Consider the following 14821-nt stretch of genomic DNA (forward strand, 5'->3'; position numbering starts at 1 on the left):
CCACAAATTCAAGGTGTACTGGTTTCTGACCTGAATGGTCAGAAGCAGTTAATAATGGTTCATAATATGTTTTCTGTGCTATTAAAAATAGTCTAAATACTCTCTGGTTTCTATGAAAATATCTTATAATTTCTTGGATTTCCACAGAAACCACACATACTTCTTCCATCAGAACCATGGAAGATCTTCCATGAAAAGTACAGACATTCTTTTCATAGATGTTTAAATCATTTTTTTAAAAGAAACCAAACACATCATTTCTGAGATGACACTGGACAATCTTCCTTGAAAAAAGTTTCAGATTCCAGGTTAGTTTGCAAGTTAGTTTTCACTGCTTTTCACTGATCATTTCAGAAAATACATTCTGATTACTAATCTGCTATTGTTATAAATAATGCCTATGATTTCTGTAAGTGAAAGAGAGAAAATAAAAAAGTCTCTTTTTCAATGTATTTACTTTGGGAATTTGACAACACTTACTGCAGTCAGTTATAGGTTTTTTCCATATTCAGGCCTGATCCTGCAAAGACATGCTTAATTTTACACATACAAGACTCCATTGACTTCAAGGTTAAGGTTAAGCATGTACATGAGTTTTTGCATAACCAGGGCCTTTGCTGGTAAATTTGACCTGTACTGTGCAGATTTTCACTACAATAGGGGAGATCAAAACACTTTTTAAAACAGGAAAAATAGAGTGTAAAATCACAAAACTTGTTAGAGAAATTTATGGGCAAATGTATTACCTGAAACTACTTCAAACTATTTTTATTTTTTAATTACTAGCTTTCAAGTTGACAGTTTCCCTTTAATATAATGTAGTCATCCTCCCTTCAGCCTATGGAAACGGCTCTGGAATTCTATAAAAATCATGGCAAAGGGGTCTGCGGAATTCTGCATGAGCTGGAACCAGGGCTTTGAAGACCTATTTACATCACTCTGACCCTTTCATTTCACATTAAGCAGCCAGGGGGTTGAGGGTCTGATCCCTGGAAATTGAGACCGGAGAATGTGGGTTCTGTGAAAAGGAAACATAGAATCGACAATAATCAGCAAGTAGGTGATGTTGCAGCCAAAAATATCTAATTTTTTTCGCCTAGAGGCTTTTTATAAACACAGGAGGGGTGTTAGCAAAACCCTGGGAACCCCACAATCAGAGGATACAGGGAAAGAAGGCAAATGTATAGCAATACTCTCTGGTACTTCTTGGAGAGAAAGAGAAGCTAGTGAAGAGCAACTCCAAGTTCTTCTGAAGGATTTTGCAGACGAGTAAATGATACCCTTTGGCTAATAGTATCAAGAGAGGCTGAAAGAATAGATTCTACATTAACTACTCACCCTTTTCCAGTGCTAGAAGAAAATCAATACAATTCTAATTCCATGCTTCAGTCTAAACACATTATTAATAGAAATCAAAGAAATCAGTGGAATCCCCCAACACCTTTTCAAGAAACTTCTCTTTAAAAAAGAGTTTCAAGACATGATAGTAAATAATGGTAAGTTTGTTACTGTCTACAGATAGTGTATTGAAGAAGAGACTAATTACTATTAAGCTTATTCGACTTGTCTTTTTAAAGAGAAACATTAACAAAACTCAAATTATCAAAAATGAGTCTAATGGGTCTCTACATTTGCTTTAGTTAATCTTTAGTAGGACCCAATTACTACATTAGTTAAATGTCTCAAGCATTAATTAGTATATCCTAACACCACTTAGAGAGCTGTTAAGTACATAGGGTATTGGACACCTGTCAAACAGGGATAATACTGTCTGAGATGTGAAAGAAAGATATTAAGTGATTTGCCCATGTCACACCAAAAGTCTGGCAAAGCTGAGAACTGACACTACAGCTGGAGAGGAATTTTTCAGAGAAACACATTTTTGCTGAAAAATGCCAATTCAACTAAACCAAAACTGTTGATGGAAAAGGATCAGTTTTAACAAACTTTCTACCACCACCACTCCCCAGAAAAAATATTGGCAAAAAGAGTTCAAACTTGTTAAATGTTCCATTTTGATATTTTCTAAACCAAGCTGTGTTTTTTAGTTCAAAATGACTTTTTATTTAAAATTTTATCTTAATTTATACTAAAAAGGGTTAAAAAAAAGAATAAAGGTCAAAATGTAAACAAAATAGTTCAAATTTATTGAAACACGAGTTTTGACAGACCTAAACTGAAATTTTTTTGAGGTTGCCAGTTTGTGAACATATTCAAGATTTAGATTTTTCTTTCCGATTCAGGAGAGGAAAAAACTCAAATTCTTCCATAATAAGAAAACTGTTTCCCACTCACCCCTATTTGAAATAATTCATCTTAATAAGTCTTCAGTTCCTTAATCATGGGATCATCATTGCACTTTTGCTATAAAGGACATCTCAAATGTGTTTGCTCACAACTTCCTGTGTACACTACAGCCTACGTTATTATTAACACTGGTAGAATTGCAATGATGGTGAATTATAGCTCCTAAATATGCCAGCGGATGTAGCCATGGTGTGTTCTCACAGAAGTAGTAAACTTGACTCAAATGCAAACAGTAGAACATCAAATTTTGCTACTAAGATTTTTTCAAAATAGATTAATAGATATTAGTGTACTTTTGAAGACAGGTTTCAGAGTAGCAGCCGGGTTAGTCTATATCCGCAAAAAGAACAGGAGTACTCGTGGCACCTTAGAGACTAGCAAATTCATTTCAGCATGAGCTTTCGTGACTCACTTCTTCGGATGCATAGAATGGAACACACAGACAGGAGATATTTATACATACAGAGAACATGAAAAGGTGGAAGTATGCATACCAACAGGAAGGGCTTGTCTACATCAGAAAGTTGCAGCGCTGGTGAGGGAGTTACAGCGCTGCAACTTTGAAGGTGTACACATCTGCAGGGCATCACCAGCGCTGCAACTCCCTGTTTGCAGCGCTGGCCGTACTCCCGTTTTGTCTCGGGTGTAGAGGATCCAGCGCTGGTGATCCAGCGCTGGTAATCCAATGTAAACACTTACCAGCGCTTTTCTTGACCTCCGTGGAAGGAGGAAGCCTCTGGTAATCAAGCTGATCTCCTTTCCCGGTTTGCTCTCTCGTTCCCGGAACCCCGAGCAAGCAGGTAAGGAGAACCGCTTGCTCGGCGGTTCGGGGAACGAGAGAGCAAACCGGGAAAGGAGACCAGCTTTGCCGCGGTTTGCTCTCGCGTTCCCGGAGCCACCCTGCAAACCGCAGGGAAGGAGACCTGCTTGCTCGGGGTTCCGGGAACGAGAGAGCAAACCGCGGCGAAGCTGGTCTCCTTTCCCGGTTTGCTCTCTCGTTCCCCGAACCGCCGAGCAAGCGGTTCTCCTTACCTGCTTGCTCGGGGTTCCGGGAACAAGAGAGCAAACCGCGGCGAAGCGGGTCTCCTTTGCCGGTTTGCTCTCTCGTTCACGGAACCCCGAGCAAGCAGGTCTCCTTCCCTGCGGTTTGCTGGGTGGCTCCGGGAACGCGAGAGCAAACCGCGGCGAAGCTGGTCTCCTTTCCCGGTTTGCTCTCTCGTTCCCGGAACCCCGAGCAAGCAGGTCTCCTTCCCTGCGGTTTGCTGGGTGGCTCCGGGAACGCGAGAGCAAACCGGGAAAGGAGACCAGCTTCGCCGCGGTTTGCTCTCCCGTTCCCCGAGCAAGCAGGTCTCCTTCCCTGCGGTTTGCAGATGGGTTCGGGGAACGCGAGAGCAAACCGCGGCGAAGCTGGTCTCCTTTCCCGGTTTGCTCTCCCGTTCCCGAACCCCCCCTTGAAGCCGCCCAACAGCGCTGCAGTGTGGCCACATCTAACACCACTTGCAGCGCTGGTTGCTGTAAGTGTGGCCACTCTGCAGCGCTGGCCCTATACAGCTGTACTAATACAGCTGTAACTACCAGCGCTGCAAAATTTTAGATGTAGACATGGCCGAAGAGTCTAATCAACTGAGATGAGCTATCATCAGCAGGAGAAAAAAAAACTTTTGAAGTGATAAGTAAGATGACCCATAGAAGGTGTGAGGAGAACTTAACATAGGGAAATAGATTCAATTAGTGTAATGACCCTACCATTCCCAGTCTCTGTTTAGGCCTGAGTTAATTGTATCTAATTTGCATATTAATTCGAGTTCAGCAGTCTCTCTTTGGAGTCTGTTTTTGAAGTTTTTTTGTTGCAGAATTGCCACCTTCAAGTCTGTCACTGAGTGGTTAGAGAGGTTGAAGTGTTCTCCCACTGGTTTTTGAATGTTATGATTCCTGATGTCAGATTTGTGTCCATTTATTCTTTTGTGTAGAGACTGTCCGGTTTGGCCAATGTACATGAAAGAGGGGCATTGCTGCCACATGATGGCATATATCACATTGGTAGATGGGCAGGTGAACGAGCCCCTGATGGCGTGGCTGATGTGATTAGGTCCAATAATGGTGTCATTTGAATAGATATGTGGACAGGGCTGGCATCGGGCTTTGTTCAAGGATAGGTTCCTGGGTTAGTGTTTATGTGGTTTGAGCATTAGCCTGCTAAACCCAGGGTTGTGAGTTCAATCCTTGAGGGGGCCATTTGGGGATTGGCTCTGCTTTGAGCAGAGGGTTGGACTAGATGATCTCTTGAGGTCCCTTCCAACCCTAATAATCTATGATTCTATGTGCAGTTGCTGGTGAGCACACTGGGACTGTCATCATGGGGGGAGAGGGGAGGGGAAGTTAGATGCACGAAGAACCACTACCTGCTGATTTATTACGTTCTTCCTATGTATAAATCAGTATTGAAAAACTGATTGTAACCATCAAACCTTTCTAAAAACAATTTAATCAAAGACACAAATCTTCACTAAACCCAACTTGGGAAAAAAGGGTGTCTAGGCCTAGGTGGTTTTGAAATACAAAGCCCTCTCCTCTCCTCCAAAGTTAAAACAGGATTTTTTTTTTAAGTGAAATGCCTCTGCTTTTTCAAATGTTCATCTCTAATGGACAACTTATCCATTACTTCCTTCCATTTTCCATTATCCAGCTCCTCACCCTCCACAAATTTTCAAAGAAAATTTTCCTGTTGTAGAGAAGCGCACATGAGAAATTTCAAGAACACTGAGTTTGCATGAAATCAGGGGTAGCAAAGTCAAAATCAGCTTTACAAACTTGACACAACAAAAATTATAGAGGAATTACTATCAATAATTTTGAAACAGCTTTTGTACTTCCCCAGGATAACATGAAACTGAGTAGGTTTTATATTAGATCATAATTAATTTCACTCTGTCACCAGCACCTGTAGAATAAATTAAAACTGCACAAAAGCAGTTGTATTTAAGTGATATATTTCTATGGTAATCCTGTAGTTTGCCACTTTCTTCACCTGTCAGATCACAGTAAATTAAAATGTGGGAGCAGAGAGACAACAGATCTTCGGATACTTTAGATATCATGCTTGAAACTTAAAATATATATATATTTGTGGATTTAGCAGTTCAGAAAAGTTAAAGCAGCCTAGAAGTTTTATTTATAAGGCTGGCTGATGAGGAGAAAGCATGTTGACTGCTATATTATTATTTAGTAAGCACTGACTATATGTTTGACACTGTGCAAAACACAGAGAAGATTCAAGCCATGCCCAATAGAGCTTACACAGAAATATATTTTTAATCTTGAAAACAGTATAGATTTTAGGTATAGAATCTAAAATTATTTAATGTCTTTGTATTAAACTAAGTTCAGATGCTTATCTGGGTGTTACAATTTAGATAATTTAGTCTTTGAAATGCAAAATAAACAAGTCTTCCTACATAAAACTTTCAAAAATAAAACAGAACATTCCTTGTTATGTTCTAGAGCATACCAAATTTTTATACTGAGTAATGAATGACCATAGGCCAAAACAGATGTCAATGCCCGCTGAGTTTTTTAAAAATATATAAAATTAGTTATTCATTAATTGTAACTGTCCAGAATTTTGATATAAGAAATCTATGAGGAATTTGCAGTGATTTAAATTGCACTCTTTAATCTCAGTCAAAATGTCAAAGGTAGTGCTCTACATTTTATATTATTTTGAGGACTTGATTACTGGCTTATTAATAATTGTATCACTCATCTGTAAATAAACTCATTTGACATTTAGCTTCAATTTGTTTGCTTATAAGCTGTGGGTAGACTTTTTGGTAGTCGTGTTCCAGCCAATGCTTTGATCTTTTAAGCCCTGCCTATGCTGTGCCAAGAACTAGGTTTGAATTAGTTTAAGACATGGGAGGGTAGAACACAAATTCTAGGGAAGAACAGAAATTCTAAACATGGTTTGGAACTATCTATGTTGGTTGCCTAACCATGTTTAAAACAAGTTAGCCTGAGCTGCTTTAACACCTTGTTTTAAACTTGTTCAGCAAACTGAGACTGAACCCCAGTGTGCACTGGGCCTAGAGTCCCACTGAAACTACAGACACACACCAGTGGATCTGGCTACCACACAGTTCCATTTTGGGGTGTACCTTTGCTTGGTTACAAAACATAGTTAAGATCTCTTCTACAGTACGAAAGTTAATATTTTGTAAATGGGTTTGGGTCAGCCATGGATCCCTATCACAACTGTGTTTATAATATAGATTGGACCTAAATTTTTAAAGAAACTTCTCAAATTGATTACAGCCAAAGTAATTTGTATTAATTTCACTATACAGTACAATATTACCAAAGCACCTCTCTTTTGTACTCAATAAGATAAACGATAAAAACCACATTTATTTTATTTCCCTTTTACACTTTAACTTCCTCTTTCTATTGGTACTAGTTTATATGAGCTAGAATGAATAGTCTGACAAAATATTATTAAAAATATTATTTGGCAGTTTATAAACATTAATAAACTTACTATAATGAATTAATATACCCGTTGTCCAGTAGTATTTCCAGAATATTGTAACAAACTGTAATTACTTAGAACTTCTCTGTCACTGTGCTGGTCATTGAGGCCTTCAGAACTTCACAGAGATGGTGGTCATACTATAAAACTCAGCTACTCCGTACTCCAAAACCACTGGCTCATAACATTTGAACTAAAGGGGAAATTCCTTCAGATAGTAATAGTAATTTTCCTGTGATGAAGAACTGAACACTTTGGATTCATCCAGTGGAGCAGTAGTACACATACACACCTGCCTGACCATTAAAATATAAAGGGCTAGAGAAAAATACTTGTAATAAATTAAAATACAACAAAAAGGGTAGGATGGTGGTAGAGTAACTTTGGTCATATCTACAGATTTTTATGTAACCATTTAACATCCTCTTCAGTAATAAATAAAGCAAAACAAATACTAAAAAGAATTCACCATGATAATATATTATATGACAGACACACTCTAGGAGGTGGGTAGAAAAATATCACCTAAAAAACCACGGTTGGTAACAAATATAGTTGGTAACATGAACAAACTAAGGAAAAATACACATTTTACAATGGTAATGATACATTTTTCTCTGCTGTTAGTGCTTTTTAACAAACAACTTATTTTTATAAAAAGAAAGCGATAGTGGTATGAGAAAACTGAAGTGAGCTCTAAGCTTATGGGACACCACACTATGTGTGGTATGTCACTTCTCTATACTTCAATTTTGTTCAGTCTGTGCAGGAAACTCAAAGAGGTGGGTACTGCTTTTTCAGTTCATAAAATAATACATAAATTCATTAGATAAATTCATACTATGGAAAGGATTTTCAAAGGGAAATACATTTTATGGATGGCTTTATTCTATTTTACATGAAGCATGGTATTTTGTTAACTTCCTTCCTTTTTCCACAAAATATTATATCCTGAGTTTCCTATCATCCAAAGGCTAAGATTTTTTAAATGACCTCTAAAGTCACACATGCATCCTATTATGGTGCATGTGCACACTTTTACACACATTATAAGGTGTGTATGAGTCTCACACTGGTTTAAAGAACAGCTCTGGGCCCAGAAAGCGCTGCTCAGTCACATCTGCTGGGTATGCTCACACTGAAGGCTGGGCTCAAAAGGGAGAAGCTCAGCTCAGTCTGGATGGACAGAGCCGGTGAGCAGTTGTGTGCTGCAAGCTCTGCAGAGAAGCCGCCAGGGCTCCGTGCAGCTGAGACCAGGCCCCACTGATAAACCTCCATAGGCCCTTCTTTACATGGAGGTTGAGAACAATGGATTGCAGTTGACAAAGGAAGACCCTCCAGAGAGTGATCAGAGAGAACTCCAGGGGGAATCAAGAAACAGACCGTTGGCACAGATGGAGGAACCAAAGCCGGGGTAGGAAGTAGCCCAGGGAACAGCATAGTGCCTGCCTCTAAGCCATGTATCTGGGCTAATATTCACAGGGTTCTGGGCTGGAGCCTGGTGGAGCAGGAAGGGACCAGGTTTCCTTACCCCAGGCCACTGACTCTCACCACTGGACAGTGCTGTCAGGCTCAGACTTCAACCCCCTGACAAGGTGTAACTATTCATTTAGACTCCAAGATTTTGGGACTTAAGCACGTGCTTAAGTATTATGTCTTAAAAAGGATGGACTTCAATGTTTAAACACTTTGCTAAATTGAAGTCTTAGGTTAGGGCTTGTGGTATCATGAATCTTATGATACTTGGTATGTTTTCTAAAAACTGAGCTCACAAAAACAGGTTATTACATGAGAATCTCAGTTTTCATTTTTTAAAAAAGTATGTTTTTGGTTCAGATTACAGATATTAGCTGGAAGTAGTGACACGCCCCCTCCCCTGAAGGCTCAAAAAACAGTAGCTAAAAGAACCCAAATGGATTATTTTGTTAAAATCTCATGATTTTTTAATGTTTGGGGTTGGCAATACTAAGGTACAAAGTACAGACACCTCAGGACCCAAATGGGGTCCTCAGGATTACGGTTCCCGCCACAATCCAGTTTCCCTTATAAAAACAGGCAATGCGTGATGAGAAATGGGAATTTAGGACCCAGAGGAATAGCTCTCTCATGTGCAGAACATTGCAATCAACTGTAGCAGCTGGAGCCCACTACTAGGAACAGATATAACAAGGTAAGTGGAGCAGAAAGCAGGTTTATTTATTTATTTTTTTGTATAGAGGAAATGTGTCTCTGCTCTCTGGGTGAGAGGATTTTCTAGCTGTATATTTTTATTTGTGGTTTGTTGTGAAGTTTGTCTTTTTGGGCATGCACTCCAAAGAGCCGAGGACCTTTTTGAAGAGAATTCTAATGGGTGTAGACTCTGAAAACAATGTGACTTCTTTAACAGAACAGTCTGCCCCCACCCCCGCATCCACCTTTTTTCTCCTTCTACAACAGGTCTCCTGGTGTTTGTGAGTGAAGTTTTGGAACCACACCCTAAGAGTCACAGTCTAGCCCTGTGAGCATGGTATGTCTTCATTGCCTGCTAATTACAGGTTAAGTAGTTGCAGAATATTAACACACGGTAGCCTAACCCACTCCATCACAGTCGTATTATTGACATCAGGACACTGATGTCATACCCCTTGTCCACATTGGTGCTGTAGCTGATCATGATTATATCATGATCAGTAGAACTGGAGTCAGAGGGCCATGTTCACTGGAGGGACTGCTATTGATGGGGCACCAGGAAAACAGGGAACATGGGGAGTTAGGCTGGAAGCAACTCAGCCATATGAACAGAGTAGTGCACAGGGTTTAATAAAATTCCACTTGTTCAGCTTAACCTGCATTCAGCTTCACTCTGCGATAATGAAACATGGTGACAGCATCTGAGCTGTGAGTTCTCTGAAGGTGCAGCTACTGGCAGCATGAGCCATGGAACTTGATCTGAAGCACCCGGAGCCCTGGATTTTGTAGGCACAAACCTAAACCAGTGGAAGGAGGAATTTGAACACATACCAGGCCAGATGACATATGGAAGGATGACAACAGCAGGAAAGTAAAACTGTTATTTTACATGATTGGTGTTCAAGGCAGAGAGGTCTGCGCTTCTTTGAAGTTCACCATAGCCTCAAACCTCACAACAGTCCTAGGAGCCCTGGGGATCTATTGGTCCCCAAAGCATGATGTGGAGCAACACTGGTTTTTCACTGGAGACCAATCTGAAGGGAAGAGGATAGACCCATATATTACTACCTTATGCATACTGGCTGCTATGTGTAATGTTGGGGACTTGACAAGACTCCCTGATTCAGGACATAATAGTCTGCAGTACTTAAGATCTCCACCTGTGGGAGCAGCTGCTCCAGGAAGGCAAATCTCACATTAGACAGCTGCTTAGATATGGAGCATGCAGCGGAAGCCTAAAGAGAGACTAAAAGCCCTAGGAGGCACAACATCCCCAGAAGTACATGCAATGAGACAAGAGCAAAGGAGAGCAGGTCGCCATGGTTCTCTACCCATAGTGAGATGCATTTATTGTGGGAGACACCAAGAGCAGGTAAAGGAGAAGTGCCTCACACTAGGACAGCACTGCAAGGAATGTGGCAAGTTGAACCATTTTAGCAGGGTGTACAAGAGCAGAAGAATCTCACAGAAAGATTCATTCAGACTTGAAGGAGAATGACTCATCAGACAATGATGATGATATCGTAACTCTTTCCTTCAATCCAAGAGCATAGCGAGTTCAGGCTGTTGAGGCAGAAAAGCAAAAAGGGACAATACCAGCATTGATATATGCAGCAATGGTAATAGGGAAATGACATGTGCAATTTCAGCTGGATAGTGGGGCCTCCCACAGTGTGATTCCTTGGGGTGATTTGGACTCTAACATACCCATTGAAAAGAGCAGTCATAATCTAATTATGTACAAATAATGCAGCCTTTAGGCATATGTGACCACCTAGTAACTAACCTGAAAATTAACAGACTGTAGCAACTTAAATTTGTGGTAGTGGATAGTAAGAACATGCACGCTTCTTGGGGAATACAGCCATACAAGTCATGGGTCTGGTCAGGCTGCAGCATCAAAATTTTATAGTTGCAGTTCAAGAAGCAAAAGGAGGAGTCCCTTTTACTCCCTAATACTTAGTCCTGCCTTGAGTGCCGAGGACTGGATTAGAAGTCCTCTTGAGGTCCCTTACAGTCCTACATTTCTATGATTCTATGGACAGTGGAGATCATTTAAAAAGCCTATTGGGATGTTTTCAAAGCAAATAGGTGGCCTTGAAGGAAAGCTATGGCTGTAAGTAGACACCACAGTGGAACCTGTGGTCTTACCATGAAGGAAAATTACAGTAGCACTGCATAATCCAGCATGCAAAGAGCTTTAAAGTCTGCAGAGCAGAGTTGTCATAGCTCCCATAGAGGCCAATACAGCCTGAGTAAGCAGCATGGGGGTGGTAAAGAAGCCATCAGAGAAATTATGCATCTGCATAGACCCAAATCCACTGAACCAGGCATTGAAAAGGTCACTGTCCACTCCCACAGTGGATGACATCATGCCAGAACTTTCCGAAGCCAAAATGTGTAGGGTCTGTGATGTGAGGAATGGGTTTGTTACTAGAGAGTCCAGCATGATGACAACCTTTGCAACACCAATGGTCACTACAGATGGCTGAGGGGCATAAGTCCATCACCAAAGATGTTCCAGAGAAGACTCATCCAAGTGCTGGAAGGACTGCGTCAGGTGAAAATTGCAGATGATATCCTCATTGTAGTTGATTCTGTAATGATACAGAAGATGAACTGGACCAGGACAGACACCTACAAGCTTTCCTACACCAATGCAGGGTCAAGAACATAAAACTCAATCCAGAAAAAATGCAAGTCAGACAGCATGAGGTGACATATGTGGGACATCTGCTAACAGCACAGGAACTGAAAGCAGTTCCCAACAAGATCAAAGCAGTCAGAAATGCCAACTCCAGGGATGCAAAAGAGGTACAGTGCTTCATAGGAATGATACATTTTCTGTCCAAGTGCTGTCCACACCTGGCTGCAGTAGCAGAAACCATACGTCCGCTCACAAGAGAGGATGTTGAGTCAGACTGGGCAAGTCCCCAACAGCAATCATTTGACATGCTGAAACAAAGAAGAATGGATTTCCCTGTCCTGAAGTACTACTAGCCAGGAGAGCTACTGACACTTGGTGTGATGCATCAGAGAATGAACAGGGGAGTAGTTCTTTGGCAGGAGCAGCTTGTTGCTTATGCCAGCAGAGCCCTGTCAGGCCTGATCTACACTGGAGTGGGGGGAACGGAGGGGGCGAGCTAAGTCGGTCTAAGTTACACAACTTCAACTATGAAAATAGTGTAGCTGAAGTCAACGTATTTAGAGCTATTTACTGTGGTGTCTTCACTGCAGTAGGTCAACTGCTGACACTCCCCCATCAACTCCGCCTACACTTCTCGCTCTGGTGGAGGACCGGAGTCGACAGGACAGTGCTCGGCGGTCAATTTATTGTGTCTTCACTAGATGTGATAAATCGACCCTCTGCCAGATCGATTGCTCCGGAGGTAAGTGTAGACGTGCCCTCAGAAACTGAAAAAGAGTTTCTGGCAGTGGTATTTGGAGTACAGCAATTCGATCAGTATACCTGTGTACATCCCATAATACTGCAAATTACAACTCACGAGAAGAACATGGCAAAGCCCCTTCTTAGTGCTTCAAAGAGATTGCAGTGCATGTTGATACAACTCCAGGACTACCAGATAGAGATCAGAAATTGTCTAGGATGACTGTTGGTGTTAGCTGATACCTACAATCAGAGAGCTGGGGGAAAGGTATACAAGTCCTATTCAGGGTATCAGGACACTGAATCCATTAACATGCTGCACTATCTCTGTCTCCCCATTTCAAGAATAAAGCTGACGGAAATTAAAGATGCTATGGAAAAGGACATCCAACTACAGGCAGCCAAGACAGCAATGCTAGCAGGGTGTCCAGAAGACAAAAAACAAGTACCGGGTAGGAACAGAACCATATTTTCAAATCAAACATGAGCTGTGTGTGCAGGATGCAATTACATTTTGAGGACAGAAAGCTGTTCTCCCCACCTGATTACATAAACATGTCATGCAAAAAAATACATGCCTTACACATGGGCATTAACAGCTGTCTTAGACTGGCTTGAGAGTGTGTCTCCTGGCTGGGAATGAATACACAATTCTGTTCCTTCATAGGTGGGGGTGACACCTGCAAATCCTGTGATAAGTACCAACAGAAAGAAATTGTTACCACATGAGCTATCCACCAACCATTGGAAAAGGTGGGAGCAGACTTAAAGGAAAAGCAGTATTTGATTACTGTTCAGATTTTTGGGAGGTCAACACCCTGCTTGATACAAGAAGCAAGTCAGTGATTCCCAAACTGAAGGCCTACTTTGTGAAATATGGCATTCTAGACACTGTATGCACCAAAAACAGACCCCAATTTGCATCAGAAGAATTCAAGGAATTTGCTTACAAATGGGAGTTTGACCACCACACCTTCTCCACAGCATACCGAGAGAGTAATGGTAATGTGGAATCAGCTGTGAAAACAGCTAAGAGACTGTTACACAAGGCTGTTTCTTCTAGTTCAGATGCCTTGCTAGCATTTTTGGCACACAAAAATACTCTCTGAAAGGGGTTCCAAAATAGTCCAGTACAGGCGCTGATAGGGCAAAGTACCCAAACCCTGCTACCAATGAGGAGAGACCTGTTGCAGCCAGAAGAATGGAGACACCACTGAGAGGACGCAGCTAACAATCAGAGAAAGCAGGCAAGGACCTACTGGCCCTGGAGACAGGCACTCCTGTGAGTATCCAGCCATCAGAGAGACAGTAAGAATGGACTAAAGGAGTTGAGGGGTGCAGTGGAACACATATCACACATAGTGACTACACAAGAGGGACAGGTGATCTGAAGGAACAGAAGGCACTTATGTGCTAACAGACAAAACACCCAGAGAGCCTACAGAGATCATCACAAAATGGAGAGTCAGAGAACCATCTGGAAGCTAACCTCACAGGGAGGGAGGAGACTCCACCCAGAGAGAGTTTTAGACTCAGAGACAAATGACAGAGATAGGTCACACCATGTGTGGTCACATGTTGAGGAGACCAAACTATCTCAAAGACTTTGTAACCCGCTGAGTCTGTGGTAAAGATGAGACTCCAACTTGGCTATGAGCTAGCAACCTCTGGCAGAAGCAGAGGATGGGGTCTGCGTTTCAACTATTTATTTGCAGGACTGCTGAGAGCAGGTTCGGGCCCCGGTGAAAACATTTTTTGTGCCCCCCAGCAAGGGCAGACCGGCTAAACAGGGCCAACGAAACCAGGGAAGCTGGGCCCCAGACCCCCTTCCGGACCACCAGGCCCCAGTAATTTGTACTGGCTCCCCCCCCCCCCCGCCCTCGTCGGCCCTGTTTATTTGTAACGTTTATGTTAAAACTTTTGTAAAATAAGGGAAATGTATCATGATCAGCAGAACTAGAGTCAAAGGGCCAGTGTCTATGGAAGGGCTGTTATTGATGGAACACCAGGAAAATAGGGAATTTGAGGAAATGGACTGGAAGCAACTCAGCCATAACTACAGAGCAGGGCAAAGGGTTTAATAAAGTTCAACTTGTTCAACTTTACTTGTACTGTATTCAGCTTTACTCATAGCTGTATTGCTTGCTACAGTTTCATTAGCAATCTGGGTCTGTATCTCATGATTCATAGAGTCACAACTCACTACGTCACTGTATGCTCACATTTGTAGGGTGCTGTGGGACAACATGTCTGCCCACTCTGGGGATTGTGGGAGGAAATTACCTAAACCCAGGGAATTCATTTTGTGGAAGGACTCAGACTGGTGCGCTGTTATATACTGAAGGTATGGATCTGGTTCACCCTAATAACCAAGATCATTAGCTGCTGCTTTTTATGGATTCAATACTTTTTTTGGCATGCCTCTGCAGAAG

The sequence above is a fragment of the Gopherus evgoodei genome, chromosome 3, assembly GCF_007399415.2.
Source record: "Gopherus evgoodei ecotype Sinaloan lineage chromosome 3, rGopEvg1_v1.p, whole genome shotgun sequence".
Classification (NCBI taxonomy): Eukaryota; Metazoa; Chordata; order Testudines; family Testudinidae; genus Gopherus; species Gopherus evgoodei.